This window comes from Hemiscyllium ocellatum, chromosome 39, assembly GCF_020745735.1.
Source record: "Hemiscyllium ocellatum isolate sHemOce1 chromosome 39, sHemOce1.pat.X.cur, whole genome shotgun sequence".
Taxonomy (NCBI): domain Eukaryota; kingdom Metazoa; phylum Chordata; class Chondrichthyes; order Orectolobiformes; family Hemiscylliidae; genus Hemiscyllium; species Hemiscyllium ocellatum.
Window position 1 is genome coordinate 11855192 of NC_083439.1, and position 15469 is coordinate 11870660.

The 15469-nt window shown below is 41.7% G+C and overlaps 1 protein-coding gene across 1 annotated transcript in view; it reads left to right on the top strand.

Annotated features, from left to right (window-relative positions):
- The window catches only part of LOC132834273 (aggrecan core protein-like), a 109074-nt gene that overhangs the window by 63620 nt on the left and 29985 nt on the right, over nucleotides 1-15469 (top strand). The gene's annotated exons all lie outside the window — the stretch shown is intronic.

Sequence of the window (15469 nt, forward strand, 5' to 3'; positions counted from 1 at the left end):
TTCACTTTTACAGGCCGCAGAGTCAGGAGAAATCATGGTGCCATGAACACATCCTTCAAAAATGACACACTTCAAATTCCTGAACAGTGGTGTTTGGGGGTATAGGGAACAGGTTGCGAGCTGGTTTGGTAGTCAGGCCAGGGATCTGGGAAGTGTCTAATTATCAAGGCAATTGTCAATGTTCTCTGAGGGGGGTCAGCTGTGATTGGACAAGTAGGAACTTTCCTTTCAAGTCTTTGGTTTCCATGTTTTTGCACGCTCGGAAGTAAAATGAAGGGTGATAGTGCAAGAAATCTCAAAAGTAGGAAAAAAAAATGAAGACATTTAAAAAAAAAATCCAATTACACCAGGATTAATTTTGAGAAAAAAGCAACAGATTGTAAGAGCTAAGGAAGATGAGGAGATAATGTTTCAAACCTTTTAAGGTCGATGGAGGATAAGTTTGAGTAGAAGGTTATCAATAAGTCTTGATTTCAACTCTCAATGAAGAAGAAGACTATTGTAAGATTGCAGATTTAGAATTTAAAGGATGTAGTACAGGGACATTGGTAATGCTAGTGCTTTTGTCACTAACTGGAGATAATGAAGGTTGTAATAGAAATGGTGGGGTAGAGGCTATTGATGAGAAACTGGCGGGAAGCATCATTGTATCTTAAATAGCTGCTTTCCTTCTTCACACACAAGGCAAAGTTATGTTTCCTGCACCCTTGGATGCTGTTAATTGTAAACTTGTTTTGGAAGGTCAAGTATTTCTGCAGTGGTTGACCTAAAACCAGCAACTGGGTGACTAGAAATGTATGACAGGGTCAGTTAACAATAATTGAGCAAAGATGGCAAAATTTGTTGAAGTTCCAAAATGTGAAGAATTGCATTGAAGGTATAAATGAAAGAAGTTATATAAAAGTTGGTCAAGAATTAGGGTTAATGATATTGGGGAAAAACACAGATAAAACTGTAATTTTCCATAACTAATAAACATTGAAAAGTGTGCCTGAATTCCTTACACCTACTGTTCATTAGTATGTAACAATTTTCAAAAATGAGGAAACATGTCCACAATGTACATAACATTACGAAGTTTTGTTCATTTTGTTTCTTTTCTATACTATTACAGGGAAGGTATTCCATGCAACTGTGGCCGACAAGTTTACCTATGATGAGGCAGTTGATTATTGCCTAAGTCACAATGCTAAGATAGCCACTACTGGCCAATTGTATGCAGCCTGGAAGCAGGGTATGGACAAGTGTCGAGCAGGCTGGTTATCAGATGGCAGTGTTAGATACCCTATCCAAAGTCCTAGACCATCCTGTGGCAGTGGACGAGCTGGAGTGAGAACAGTGTACATGAACGTGGATCAAACTGGGTACCCTGATCCTGAGTCACGCTATGATGTTTATTGCTTTAGAGGTAAGAAAGGTTTTTCCTATTCGTTTTGATATTTCCCTCATACAGAACAGGGCCGGCGAGTGAGGGAATGGGTGACAGAAATGGAATGAGTTTGTACATCTGTATCCTCTCTGAACTAATTGTTTCTTTATTATTCACTGATGAGATGTGGGTAGTGCTGGGTGGTCAACATTCATTGCCCATCCTCAGCTGCCCTTGAACTGAGTGGCTTGCTAGACCATTTCAGAGGGCAGTTGAGAGTCAACCATATTGCTTTCATAATATTAATATTGCTTTCAGTCTGAAGCCATGTAGACCAGACCAGGTGAGGATGGCAGATTTTCTTCTCTGATGGACATTATCTAATGATCTAAATGGATTTTTCCAAAAGTCTGTAACCGTTTCATGGTCATCACTGGATCCTTTGTTCCAGATTTTTCTTTTATTGAATTCAAATTCCACCATCTGCCATGGGGAGTGAGGGTGGGGGGGGGTAAGGGATTTAAATTCAAGTCCACCAGAACATTAGCTGAGTTTTTGGATTAATACTGATAACACCAGTAGGCCTCCCTTTGAATTAATAAAACCTGTCCTTTCAGAAACAAACACAGAAATTGCAGGAAAAGCTCAGTAGGTCTGGTGTCCACTGTGAAGAGAAATCAGAATTAATGTTTTGGGTCAGGTGAACTTTCCTCGAAACTGTCCTCTGTCTTCTATCTTGCATGCTCCATCACAAGATTCATTCAATGGTATGCACCCATTGTCTACTAGACATCATTGCATAAAATAAAGTTGCTTTCAGATGGGAAGTGGTAGTACAATTTCAGAGAATATTATTTTTAATCCCAGTTCAGGAACTCAACATCTGGATGATTTCTGATTCTGGACTCTGCACTTAATGAACTTAATGCCCAATGAGTGACATTGGGCAAGGCATGAAGGCAGGTACAGTTTCCTGGGTGTGTTGCTCCAAGGTAGAAAACAGCCATGATAAGGCTTGCAGAATAGAGCAGGCAAGAGACAAGAAAACAAATGCCTAAATGATCAGTTGGAAGATTCTTGACATTCTGTCTTTGAATCACTTTATTTTTCATTGGCTACCCCCAACATGTAACAGCGCCTCACATTGCTCCCAAAAGCTGAACATTTATCAAACCCAAGCCAAATGGGAGGTGCTGACGTAGCTGTAGCACCAGTGGCTTAGTAATCCAGAGCGTCAGGCTATTGTTCTGGAGATATGGGTTCAAAATCTATCACGGCAGATAATGAACTTTGAATTTAATAAATATCTGGAATAACGAAAGGCAACCATATAGCTGCTGTTCGTAGTTTCCTTTTAAGAAAGGAAATCTGCCAGACTTACCTGGTTTGGCCTGCATGTGACTTCAGACCCACAGTATCATGGTTGACTTTTAACCACTCTTTAGGGAATTAGCAATGGGTAATAATTGCTTCTCGCAAAAGAATAACATAAAAAGTCTCTTTTCCCAGTCTCGTGACCCTCTCAACCTGTTGTTAAGCTCTTCTGTGGGAAGTATATCAGGGCATTAATTGAGGGCAAGAGCAGTATTGGCTCCTTCACCTACAAGCCACCATTCTTGATTGGAAAGCTGTGCATCCAGAGATTTCGGAGGATTGGCATATCATCCATGTGGGTTACTAATAATGTACTCCCACACCCAGCCTCATCATTCCATCCATCCCCACCTCCAAAGACAAACAAAAATCAATCCCAAAGAATCATTAAGCATGGTTCCCATGGAAACTGGAAAACTAGAACAATGGTATGCTGGGGAGTGAAGACAACAGCATTGTAACTATGGTCGACAGAATAACAGGACCCTCTCATGTGCCACATCTTCTCTCTTCCAGCTTCCCCGCACAATAATGATTAACATTTAAAATTTTGACTAAAAGCAAAAAACTGCAGATGTTGGAAATCTGCATGTCGCTGGTATTTTAAAACAAAAACAGAAACTCAGCAGGTCAGGCAGCATCTGTCGAGAGAGAAACTGAATGAATATCTCAAGTTATAGAATTATCGAGTTATACAAAGTAGAAACAGACCCTTCAGTCCAACTAGTCCATGCTAATCATAATCCCAAAATAAACTAGTCCCACTTGCCTGTACTTAAATCCCTCCAAACATTTTTTATTCATGTAATTATCAAAATGTTTTTTAAATGTTGTCACTGTGCCTGCATCCACCACTTCCTCTAGAAGTTCATTCCACACACAAACCACTCTCTGTGTAAAAGAATTGTCCCTCATGTCTTTCTTATATTTTTCTCCTCTCACCTTAAAAATGTAAGACAACCTGGAATTCCAAAGAAGTCATATCCCAAGGGTTAATTTCTACCATAAAAGCTTGTTCCTACAGGAACTAAACAATGTCTGATCAATATATTCCAATGTTACAATACAAGTTGGAAATGCTAAGATCAAAGTGACTAACTGAAGGATGTACTTGCTCCTCAGTTGAGCTGAGACTATATTGTACATGGGGGAGATTTTGTCATATATACCAATTTTAAATAAATGTTCTAGAAATTTCCATTTTTTCCACGATCTTAAACTTTGGTGGAAGAATGGTTTCAGCAGTCATTGATATCCATTTCCAGAGACACCACTGAAATTGCAGTGTACATTTAGAAAAAACCCTTGCAACCTCTCCACTGTAACCTCTAACATCTTAATGCAAAGTCCTAAGGATGTGACACTCATTGACAAATCCCAAGGGGTACTTTTAATGTTACCATTAAATGCAGTTTGGATTCTTGGTGCTCACTATCTTTTTCTTTCTTCCCCTTTTCCTTTTAGAGGCGATTGTTCCTGTGGTTACTGAAGAGCCAAAGATTCAGAAACTGACCGTACCTGTGATCCTACTGGACAGGGTTTCAGAAACTCCTGAAGTTGTGGTAGAAACAACAGTGAGACCAGAAGAAGCTGAAGAAGGCAGGACTGAGACCTTTGTTGTGGACACTACAGGGCAGCCCACTATAACATTTGGTTTGACTGAGGAGACTATAGCGACCCAAGTGGTGCCAAAGGTGGCAGTATTGCCAACTGAATGGGCTACAATATCCCTGATGTCTGAGCCTACCACTGAAGCCATCCCAGATACGTATCTCACAACTGAAGAGGCTGAGAAATTCCTTGAGACAGTTACACCCACAGCAGAGCCTGGTGAGTACTGCAGTTAATAATATGGGAACAAGAAGATACTATTGGATACTAATTCATGCTCTATATTAATGGAATCTAACCTTGCCTCATTGAGAAGTCTTTACAAGATATATTACAAACCCCTCATTGCTAAAGGAGTTAGTTTGTACTACACTAATAATGCTGGTGGTAAGCTATTTGTTCTTTTGTCTGGAGGACAGTTGTTCATTACTGAGTTGACACAGTGACAGGAGGAGCAGAATTAGTGGTGAAATTGGCCTTAGACTTTAGCATCAACCCAATTAATAAACTGTTCACTTTATGAACTGCCTTCATAGGACCACAGAAAGGTTACAGTACATAAATAGACCATTCAGTCCATCATGATTGCACCAGCTGAACAAACTATCCTACCCTTCTAATCTCACTCTCCAGCATCCACTCCGTGGCCTGGTAGGTTCCAGCACTGCAGCTGCAGATCCAGGTTCCTTTGAAAAGAGTTGAGGATTTCCAACTTAACCACCAAACTGGGCAGTGAATTCCAGACACCCTCTGCCCTCTGAATGTGAAAGATCTCCCTCATGTCCCCTCTGTTCCATCTACCAATCATTTTAAATCTGTGTCTCCTGGGAATGAGACAGGGAAAGCAGGTCTTTCATGTCCATTTTATCCTTATCCCCTTGTTATTTTATACACCTCAATAGGTCAACCCTCAGCATCCTCTGTTCTCAGGAATACTGTACAACTATAGCCTATTTGATTTCTCCTCCAGTCTGTAGCTTTGAAACCCTGGCAATGTTTCTCTAAATCTCCTCTGAACTCTCTCTAGAGCAATTATGTCCTTCCTGTAATAAGTGAATATAACTGTACCCAAACCTCCAGTCAAGGAATACCTCCAATTGACTTCAAGAAAAATTAATGAAGGGGTCCAACATGGGCAGTATGGTGGCTCAGCGGTTAGCAGCTTCAATTCCCACCTCAGGTGACTGTGTGAAGTTTGCACATTCTCCCTGTGTCAGTGTGGGTTTCCTCTGGTTTCCTCCCACAGTCCAGGGTTATGCAAGTTAGCTGGATTGGCCATGCTAAACTGCCCCATGTTTGAAATGCACAGTTACAGAGATGGGGGTGAATCTGGGTAGGATGCTGTTTGGAGGGGTGATACAGACTGAATGGGCGCTTCCACACTGTAGAGATTTTATGGATTTGGACTGTCTAGTTAATAAAGCCAATTTCAGCTTTTGGGAGGGGAATTTCACAATTTTGTGAACTCCTACCCTAAGTTGTGTGTTGCAAATGTCCAGTCATTGGCATATTTTTGGTTTGATGATCCTGAACAATTAAATATACGTGATTCCACGTTTTCTTGAACAAGTTATTGGACCAGAATATTCTTGAAGAGGGCAAAGTTGAAGTACATGGCCAGGAAAAGTGGGCTGCATGCATCATATTTTCTATTTTAAAACAAAAGTAATCTTCTCAAAGGCATGATTTGGAGGTGTCAGTGTTGGACTGGGGTGGACAAAGTTAAAAATCACACAACACCAGATTATAGTCCAAAGGGTTTATTTGGAAGCACTAGCTTTCCGAGCGCTGTTCCTTCATCAAGTGGTTGTGGAACATGACCATACGACACAGAATTCATAACCAAAGCCGTTACAGTGCCATCAAGTTGCAAAGATATATTAAACTACTTCAGTTAAAAAAATTACACAACACCAGGTTATAGTTCTTTATCAAATTTAGATTAAGTCTTTCGTCTTTTAGAATGGGTTAATGTGATTTAGGTTTTTTAATATGTAAATCCCAGAATTACATTCTCAACATAGCGTCAGCTTATTTAATAATAGGTGTCATCTCAGCTCAGACAATGCATTAAATGTGTGAATGTAAAGTCTGTACCATGTTGAGTCAATTCTATTCCTGAAGTGGGGCTTACAGAATCTTGCATGGATTCCTGCAGTTTTTGAGCAAAATAAAATGTAATTCTGCAAGTACAAATTCACCCATAAACTTATATGTGTGGGCGTGCAGGAGAGACTGTGTGTGTGTGTAAGCTTGGTCAAGTCGATGCATGAGAGTGATGGGGTATAACCCTATGAGAGGGTGTGTGCATGGTGGTGAGTGCAGGGGGTGCGTGTGTGTGCATATGAGAGAGAGCCTGTGTATGAGAGAGGTCAGCATGAGTATGTGAGTATGTAAATGTGTGTGTGTGTGTGCGCGTATATATAGTGCAATGCGGGTCACCTGTAATGTGAAATGAACCCAAGGTCCCGGTTTTTTTTTTAGATTAGACTACTTACAGTGTGGAAACAGGTCCTTCGGCCCAACAAGTCCACACCGACCCGCCGAAGCGCAATCCACCCATACCCCTACATTTACCCCTTACCTGACACTATGGGCAATTTAGCATGGCCAATACACCTGACCCGCACATCTTTGGACTGTGGGAGGAAACCGGAGCACCCGGAGGAAACCCACACAGACACGGGGAGAACGTGCAAACTCCACACAGTCAGTCACCTGAGTCGGGAATTGAACCCAGGTCCCTGGCGCTGTGAGGCAGCAGTGCTAACCACTGTGCCACCGTGCCGCCCTAAAGGTTGAGGCCTTCCCCATGGGTATCCAACTTGGCTATCAACCTCTGCTTGGTCACTTTGTATTGTTGCTTGACCCGAAATCCATCTTGGAGGATGGTCACCCGGAGATCCGAGGCCGAGTATTCTAGACCACTGAAGTGTTGGGAAGGGAACAGCCCTGTCTGGTGATCATTGCGTGGAGTCCATTCACCACTTCCCATAGCGTTTGTTTCTGTCTCGCCAACGTATCAAGCCTCAGGGCAACTCTGCCTGCAGGTTATGAGATAGACAACATTTGCGAGTCACATGAGTACCTGCCACATATATTGTGGGAGGTGTCCCCGTGTGTAATGGTGGTATCCGTGTCGACACTTTGACACATCTTGCAATAACTGCTGTGACAGGGTTGTACGGTGTTGTGGTCAATGTTGTCCTAAAGGCTGGGCAGTTTGCTGCGATCAATGATCTGTTTAAGGTTTGGTGGTTGTTTAAAGGCGAGAAGTAGAGGTGTAGGGAAGGTATTGGCAAGGTGCTCTTCCTCATCGATAATGTGTTGCAGGCTGCGAAGAACATGGCGTAGCCTTTTGGCTCCCGGGAAGTACTGATGCCACCTTTAGAATGTAATTCTGGGATTTACATATTAAAGAACCTAAACCACCATATCCCATTCTAAAAGATGAAAGACTTAATCTAAATTTGTTTAAGAACTATAACCTGGTGTTGTGTGATTTTTGAATAAAGTTGTTTAATATATCATTACAACTGCATGATTGTGTAACCTTTTGCTATAAATTCTGAGTTGTATGGTCATGTTCCACAACCACCTGATGAAGAGGCAGCACCTCGAAAGCTAGTGCTTCCAAATAAACCTGTTGGACTATAACCTGGTGTTGTGTAACTTTTAACTTTGTCAAAGGCAGTAAGAGCAAGGAAGCACAACGCCTGAGGTGAAAATCCTCAAAGTATTTTCCAGTGAAACAGTGTTCGGGTATTGTCTTTTTGAACAAAATTAGTTCATGAGATGTGGGCATCATTGTCTCGGCCAGCTTTTAGCACCCATCACTAATTCCTCAGAATGCAGTTAAGACTCAACCATATTGCTGCAGGTCTGGAATAACATGTAGGCAAGGCTGGGTAAAGATGGCAATTTCCTTCCCTATAGAATATTAATATAACGGATGCATTTTTACAACAATTGATGCTGGTCACATGGTTACAATTAGGTTAGCTTTTCATTGTATTTTTTTTTAATGAATTCACATCATATTGTCTGTTATGGTCGAATTTGAACCTATATCTCGAGAAATACTAGCCTAGGGTTCTGGATTACTCGTTAACATTGCCACTAGATTATGAACGCCTTTTGAATGTATGCAGTAAATACTACTCTTTTTTTCCATGATTTCAAACAGTTGTTTGTATCTTTTTCAGAGTTTACTGAAGTAACGCCTCTACCAGATATTGAAATAAGTGGAGAGCCGTCTGGAGTCCCTTCTGGGGAACCTTTTATCAGTGGAGAACCTTCCGGAGAACCCTTTATTAGTGGAGAACCTTCCGGAGAACCTTTTATCAGTGGAGAACCTTCCGGAGAACCCTTTATTAGTGGAGAACCTTCCGGAGAACCCTTTATTAGTGGAGAACCTTCCGGAGAACCTTTTATCAGTGGAGAACCTTCCGGAGAACCTTTTATCAGTGGAGAACCTTCCGGAGAACCCTTTATTAGTGGAGAACCTTCCGGAGAACCTTTTATCAGTGGAGAACCTTCCGGAGAACCCTTTATTAGTGGAGAACCTTCCGGAGAACCCTTTATTAGTGGAGAACCTTCCGGAGAACCTCTTATTAGTGGAGAACCATCTGGAGAACCCTTTATTAGTGGAGAACCTTCCGGAGAACCTCTTATTAGTGGAGAACCTTCCGGAGAACCTTTTATCAGTGGAGAACCTTCCGGAGAACGCTTTGTTAGTGGAGAACCATCTGGAGAACCCTTTGTTAGTGGAGAACCATCTGGAGAACCCTTTGTTAGTGGAGAACTGCCTGGAGAACCCTTTGTCAGTGGAGAACCTTCCGGAGAACCTTTCGTCAGTGGAGAATCTTCTGGAGAACCCTTTGTTAGTGGAGAACCTTCTGGAATACCAGACATTAGTGGATTGCCATCTGGAACATCAGAGATCAGTGGCGAACCATCCGAAATACAGGTAATCCTAATCCCTCCAGAAGATAAAGAATATCCAACAATTCCATCTATATTTGTAGAAGCAGGGGAAGGACCAATTGAAGAACAAATTTCAGGGATTCCAGTTTCAAGTGGGGATTTGGATGCCAATGGCAAACTATATGACATTAGTGGCCAACCTTCTGGAGTTCCTGATGGTAGCGGGGAACCTTCTGGAATTCCCCAAATTGTTATTGCATCTTCCAGAATTATTGACATAAGTAAGGAACCTTCTGGCATTCCTGAAGGTAGTGGAGAACCATCGGGAGTTCCAGAAGTCACTGAAGGACCTTCAGGAGTTGATGAAGTTAGCGGAGATCTTTCAGGCGTGCATCAAATTAGCAAAGAACCATCTGTTGTTCCTGACATTAGTGGTGAACTTCCTGTCATGCTTCTACCTCTAATTCCTAACATTTCTGGAGATGGTTCACTACCTGATGTGGTAGTGAGCACTGGTCCAACAGACCTTGAACTAACCTGGGTGAAAAGAAAGATTCCAGAAGAAGCTGGAGGTGAAGGGGATAAGGTTTCTTCAGTGTCCGTAGACAGTGCGACATCCGGCGTCACAGAAATGTCAGTTGGGTCCGAGACTGTAGGGGTGCTAAAGGTTACTCCTGCTGCTCCAATAACACTTTCAACTGTTCCACCTCAAATCTCGCCAGAAGTTGTGACAATTGTGGCTGAGCCGGTGATAGCAGAAGGTACTAAATGTTTTGATTCAAATTATCTTCCTCACTTGGAGTAGATTCTGTATTAAGTGGTGTTCCAGCAGCATAATGGAAAACTGTAGCCAAAAACCACTGGAATTGTGTATTTTCTCATTTACTAGCGGATCACCCTTGGCGGTGTTCACGGTAAGTCAGATGGAATGCTGTTTTATAATGACGGGAATGTTATGCGATCTAACATACTATTCCACACCGAAATGGAGATATGTTTAAGATAGGCTGTGCTTTTAAGGCTGCAAGATCTGACTGATGTAAGTAAATATACCTTCAGGTCAGTCAGAGTGTAATTGTTTCTCCCTGAGGAGAAATGGTTCCTTTACCCGTCTCCTGGTCAGAAAACACGAGAGATGATAATTACTCACAGTGTATGACCTCAGTTATCTTCATTCAACCTATTGTTCATCCTGACTGAAGATAGATCAACCTCGAAAGAGAGAGAGGAATGTACCTTATTGCTGAGGGTGGTTAACTTGTCTACATGACTTGGGGAGTACAGTCATTCATGTAGCAACCTGTCTGATTCTTATGCTAACAAACTGGAATTTAACAAGATCACTTTCCCAGCTGGGCCAAGTAAGCCATCTACTGAATTAAATGCTGAATTTTCATCATGGGGTAAGAAGATTGAACCTGATCTGTTGTGAGGTCAGAAATTCACCTCCAATGAGATAATGTTCTGATTTTCCTGGGTATAAGCATTGATATGAAGCTTGCCCTTCTGTTCCTGCCACAGTTAATGCCAACCCATTCATAGCTCAAGCACTTGTCAACCAGGTAGCATTATGGCACACCCTATACTGAGCACATCTTCCTGCTTTGTCACCCTTGTCCTCTTATAGGGTGGTGCCCTAAGGCAGCTGGGCTGGTTCACAAATCTGTACCCACTTGCATTTAGATTAGCTGGCCCTGAAGCCACAGATATTCTGCCCAACGTTTGAAAATTAGAAGCGCAATTCATTAAAAGCTCTTAACTAATTTTTTAATTAATTGACCTTGATAGAAAATCACTTCTAATATGCATTTATCAACTAAGGCGACGAATGGAAAACTTGAAACTGAAAGGAAAATTCACACATGCTGGTGCTTGGAGCTATTGATTATTAGTCCCTCACAACAGGGAGAAAGATCTTCATCACATTGTGCATTGAGATTCTAATTCTGGAATTTATGTTGGAGGAGGGATGGGCACTGGAGAGCGTGTAGAGGAGATTTATCAAGATGTTGCCTGAGCTGTTGAACTTTAGTTACGAAGAGAAGTGATGTAGACTAAAGCAGAGGAAACTGAGGGGAGATAAGTTTGAGATGGATGAAATGATGATGGTATAGATAGGGCACACAGGAAGAAATCTTTCCCCTTGGTGGAGGGATCAGTGACCAGGAAGCATGGATTTAAAGTAAGGGCCAGGAGGTTGAGAAGGGAATGTGAGGAAAAATGTCTTCATCTAGATGCTGAGATGAATCTGGAACTCGCTGCCTGAAAGGATGATAGAGACAGAATCCCTCAACAAGTTTAGGAATTATTAAATATGCACTTGTGATGCCAAGGCATACAGGGTAATGGGCCAAATGCTGGAAAATTGGACTAGAATAGTTAAGTGATTGTTTTGACTGACACAGGCTCAATGGACAGGAGGATCTTTTTCTGTGTAATAGATCTCTATGACTATCCCCTCAATATAAATTGGATGCTATGTCATACACTACGAGGGAAAGAAGATTTTCTTAACCTATCCAGGTCTGCTGTGACAAACATTGGAACATTAACTACACTTCCAGCACTATATTTTACAGGGAGTACAGGAGGATAGGTAGCTGAATGATAATCAACACTTTAAGGATATATTCAAAACATTCAAAAGCATCTCAATATTTCCCTAATGCATTACATTGCAGGCAGTGATGAGCTCTAATCCTATAATGCCAAAGATAACTCAGTGTCCAAGGTCATTTCCCCACACATCCCTTCCTTCCCATCTCTAGCACCAGCAAGAAAAGTCTATTCATCTGTTTTTGAAAAAAATCAATGTTCACCAGGACAAGAGTCATGATTAGGTTACTAACCAAAATATCCAGAGTGTGAAAGATTAAATTCAGCCATATTTGACCGTTTTAATTCAGTTTCAGGGAAATAAATTGTAATATCAATAAAAGCAATGTTATCAGAGTGATGGTAAAGATCCAGCTGGTTCTGCTATCCTGCTATCCCTACCGAGCCTAACTTACAGCCTGGACTTCAAATAATTGGAGCAGGTTCAGCTCTCTGGCCAGTGAACTACTGGGCAAGTGTCTGGTTCTTCTGAGGAGGAGGTCCAGCTGCAGTAAGTGCTAGGTAAGCTGCATTCATGCACCTAATCTCTGAGCTACCACCCCACTCCATCAGCAGCTGAGGGATAGCTGTCAGACATTTGTCCCGATTCTAAGTCTCTTTGACAACCCAGACCATGTAGGTTTGTTTCCCCTGTGGGCTGAACCTTAACTCCAGTTTAATCGCAGGTGGGTTTTCACATCAATAGGCGACTGATGCGCATCCTCTCCCATGATTCAATTGGGCTAATGGTCATGGTTCCTCTGGTAGATGTCAGAAATATTAGCCCAGTTGGTGAATTCAGTCAACTGGCCTTGAAGTGGCCAAGCAAGCCAATCAATTGCTCCATCACTTTCTCGTGGCGATTGGGGATGGGCTACAAATCTTGCCAGAGTTGTCAACATCCTGAAAATGAAATTAAACATTTTGTTTTTAAATTCATTCATAGGATATGGACATTGCTGGTTGGACCAGCATTTATTGCCCATCCCTAGTTGCCCTTGAGAAGGTGGTGGTGAACTGCCTTCTTGAACAGCTGCAGCCCATGAATAGATAGAGCCACAATGTGTACAGTTCTAGTTGCCCTGTTATAGGAAGGATATTATTAATTTGGAGAGGGTTCAGAAAAGATTTACCTCAAGATGTTGCTAGGAATGGAGACTTTGAGCTATAAGGAGAGGCTGGATAGGCTGTGACTTCTATCACTGGTGCATAGGAGGTTGAGTGGTGACCTTATAGAGGTTTATACAATTATGAGGATTATAGATAAAGTGAATACCAAGGCTCTTTTTCCTTGAGTGGGAGAGTTCAAAACTAGGAGGCATATTTTTAAAGTGACAGGGGAAAGTTTTAAAAAAGGACACAAGGGACAACTTTTTCCACAGGAAGTAATTCATGTGTGGAATGAACTGTCAGAGGAAGTGGTGGATACAGGTACAGTTACAATATTTAAAATACATTTGAATAAGTACATGAAGATGAAAGGTTTGGAAGAATATGAGCTAAACTCAGGCAAATGGGACTAGTTTAGTTTGAGGACATGGTTGGTGTAGATTTGTTGGACTGAGCAGTCTGTTTCCATGCTGTGTGACTCTATGACTCTCAGAGATGGAATTCTAAGACGTTGACCCACTGACCACTGAAGGAGTGGCAATATGTTTCCAAATCAGGATGGAGACTGGCTTGGAGGGGACCTGGCTGCTGGTGGTGTTCCATGTATCTGCTGGAAAAAGCACAGCAGGTGAAGAAACATCAGAGGAACAGGAGAGTTGACGTTTCAGGTTAGGACCCTCCCAACCTGAACCATCAACACCTCCCATGACCCACCGCTCCTCTGATGCTGCTTGACCTGCTGTGCTTTTTCCAGCTCCAAACTTTGGTGACTCTGACTTTCCAGTATCTGCAGTCCTCACTATCTCCATGTATCTGCTGCCTTTGCCCATCTAAGTGGTAGGAGTTGAGAGTTTTGAAGGTGCTGACTAAGGAGCCTTAATGTAATTTCTGCAGGGCATGTTGTAAATGTCACACACTATTGCAGCTGACCATTATTGATGGAGAGAGTGGATGTTTGTGGATGACATTTGACAATTGACATTTGTGTACATTTTCAAGCTGGCTCCTATGCGAACACCTAAACCATTTGTGCCAAGGTCTTCTATTGGTAATCTTTCCTTTTTTTTAGAAAAATGGCACTAAAATGCCAGCAGAGAAATTTAACATAAATGTTGCATCTGATGATAAAGTCTATCCCAGTGACGTAACAGGTATTGTGTCTTTGTGCACCTAATCAGTCAATGGCCCAATCCCTGAATCTTGGTTAGACCACTGAGAGTACCAAATACAGTGCTGCCCGTCATATTTTAAAATGCACACAGAGGCATGAGAGAAGGTGTGACCTGGATTTAAACAATGATAAAATAAATTCATGGGTACAGAAATCAGGAAAGAAATGACAGGCCAGGATTTTTTCTGTTGCGAAATGTTTAAAGGGCGATCAAATAGTCTTTGAAGTGTTTGAAGTATTTGATAAGGCAATGTTTCTGAAAGGGTCAGTGTTGAAGACCAAATTGAGCTCCACCCAACCTATGACATCCATATCCTAAGAGTCAGCACATCTTAGGATCTCGATGGGGACAGACCTGTTATCCAAGATCTCCCAAAAGTTTTATTAACACTATTTTCATACTAATGGAACTTACACATGATTGCTATCATGCTGTAAAACACAGCTTCTGTAAGACAGAAGCCCCTTCTTGTTAGATCACCTTGTGGTTTTCCTCTATCCCTTTAGACCTACTAGGCCCTGTAGACTTAGTTAGAGAAGGAAGGCATTGGCAACTGTCCAGCCATCCACTTGTTGGCAGTGGTTGACATCACATGCTCATACAACAGAAAGGTTTTGATCAATGGATACAAAGAGATTGGTTTGGCTTGTGATCCAGGGGCTATCAGGATAAAACAGTCATAAGGAATCAGACAACACCAGGTGAGAGTCCAACAGGTTTAGATGGAAGTACAAGCTTTCTGAATGCTGCTCCTTCATCAGGGAGTTAGTGGGACAGGAACATTGGACACAGAATTTATAGTAAAATGTTAAAGTGACATCAACTGATGCAATGTCCACCCCAGTCCAACACTGGAACCTCCACATCATCAAGAAATCAAATAGAGAACTCAGGAAGAACATCTTTTTCCTAAAGTAATGCAAATTTGGATTTTTTTTGCCACTGGGAGTAGTTGAAGAAAATCATATAGATCCATTTAAGAAGAATGGAAGCATGCCTGGGAGAAGCGAGCAGAAGCCTGTCATAGATTTTGATGACAAAAGAGGAATAACACTTGAGTGGTGCATAAATTCCACCATGTTACTGTTCATTCAGGAACAGGATGAATGGTCTGTTACTGTGCCATCTATTTGATGTAATCCTGTGTAATGCATTTTTTGAGGGAATGAACTGTAGAACCAGCCCTGCAAGTTGTATATTCCAGTTATGTTTTCAGAGCAATGCTCAAATGCTTTGTAATGATGACAATTCAAACATGTGCATGAGTTTAAAAGGATTCTTTTTTAAGGTTACAGAAACTTACCAATTTGGG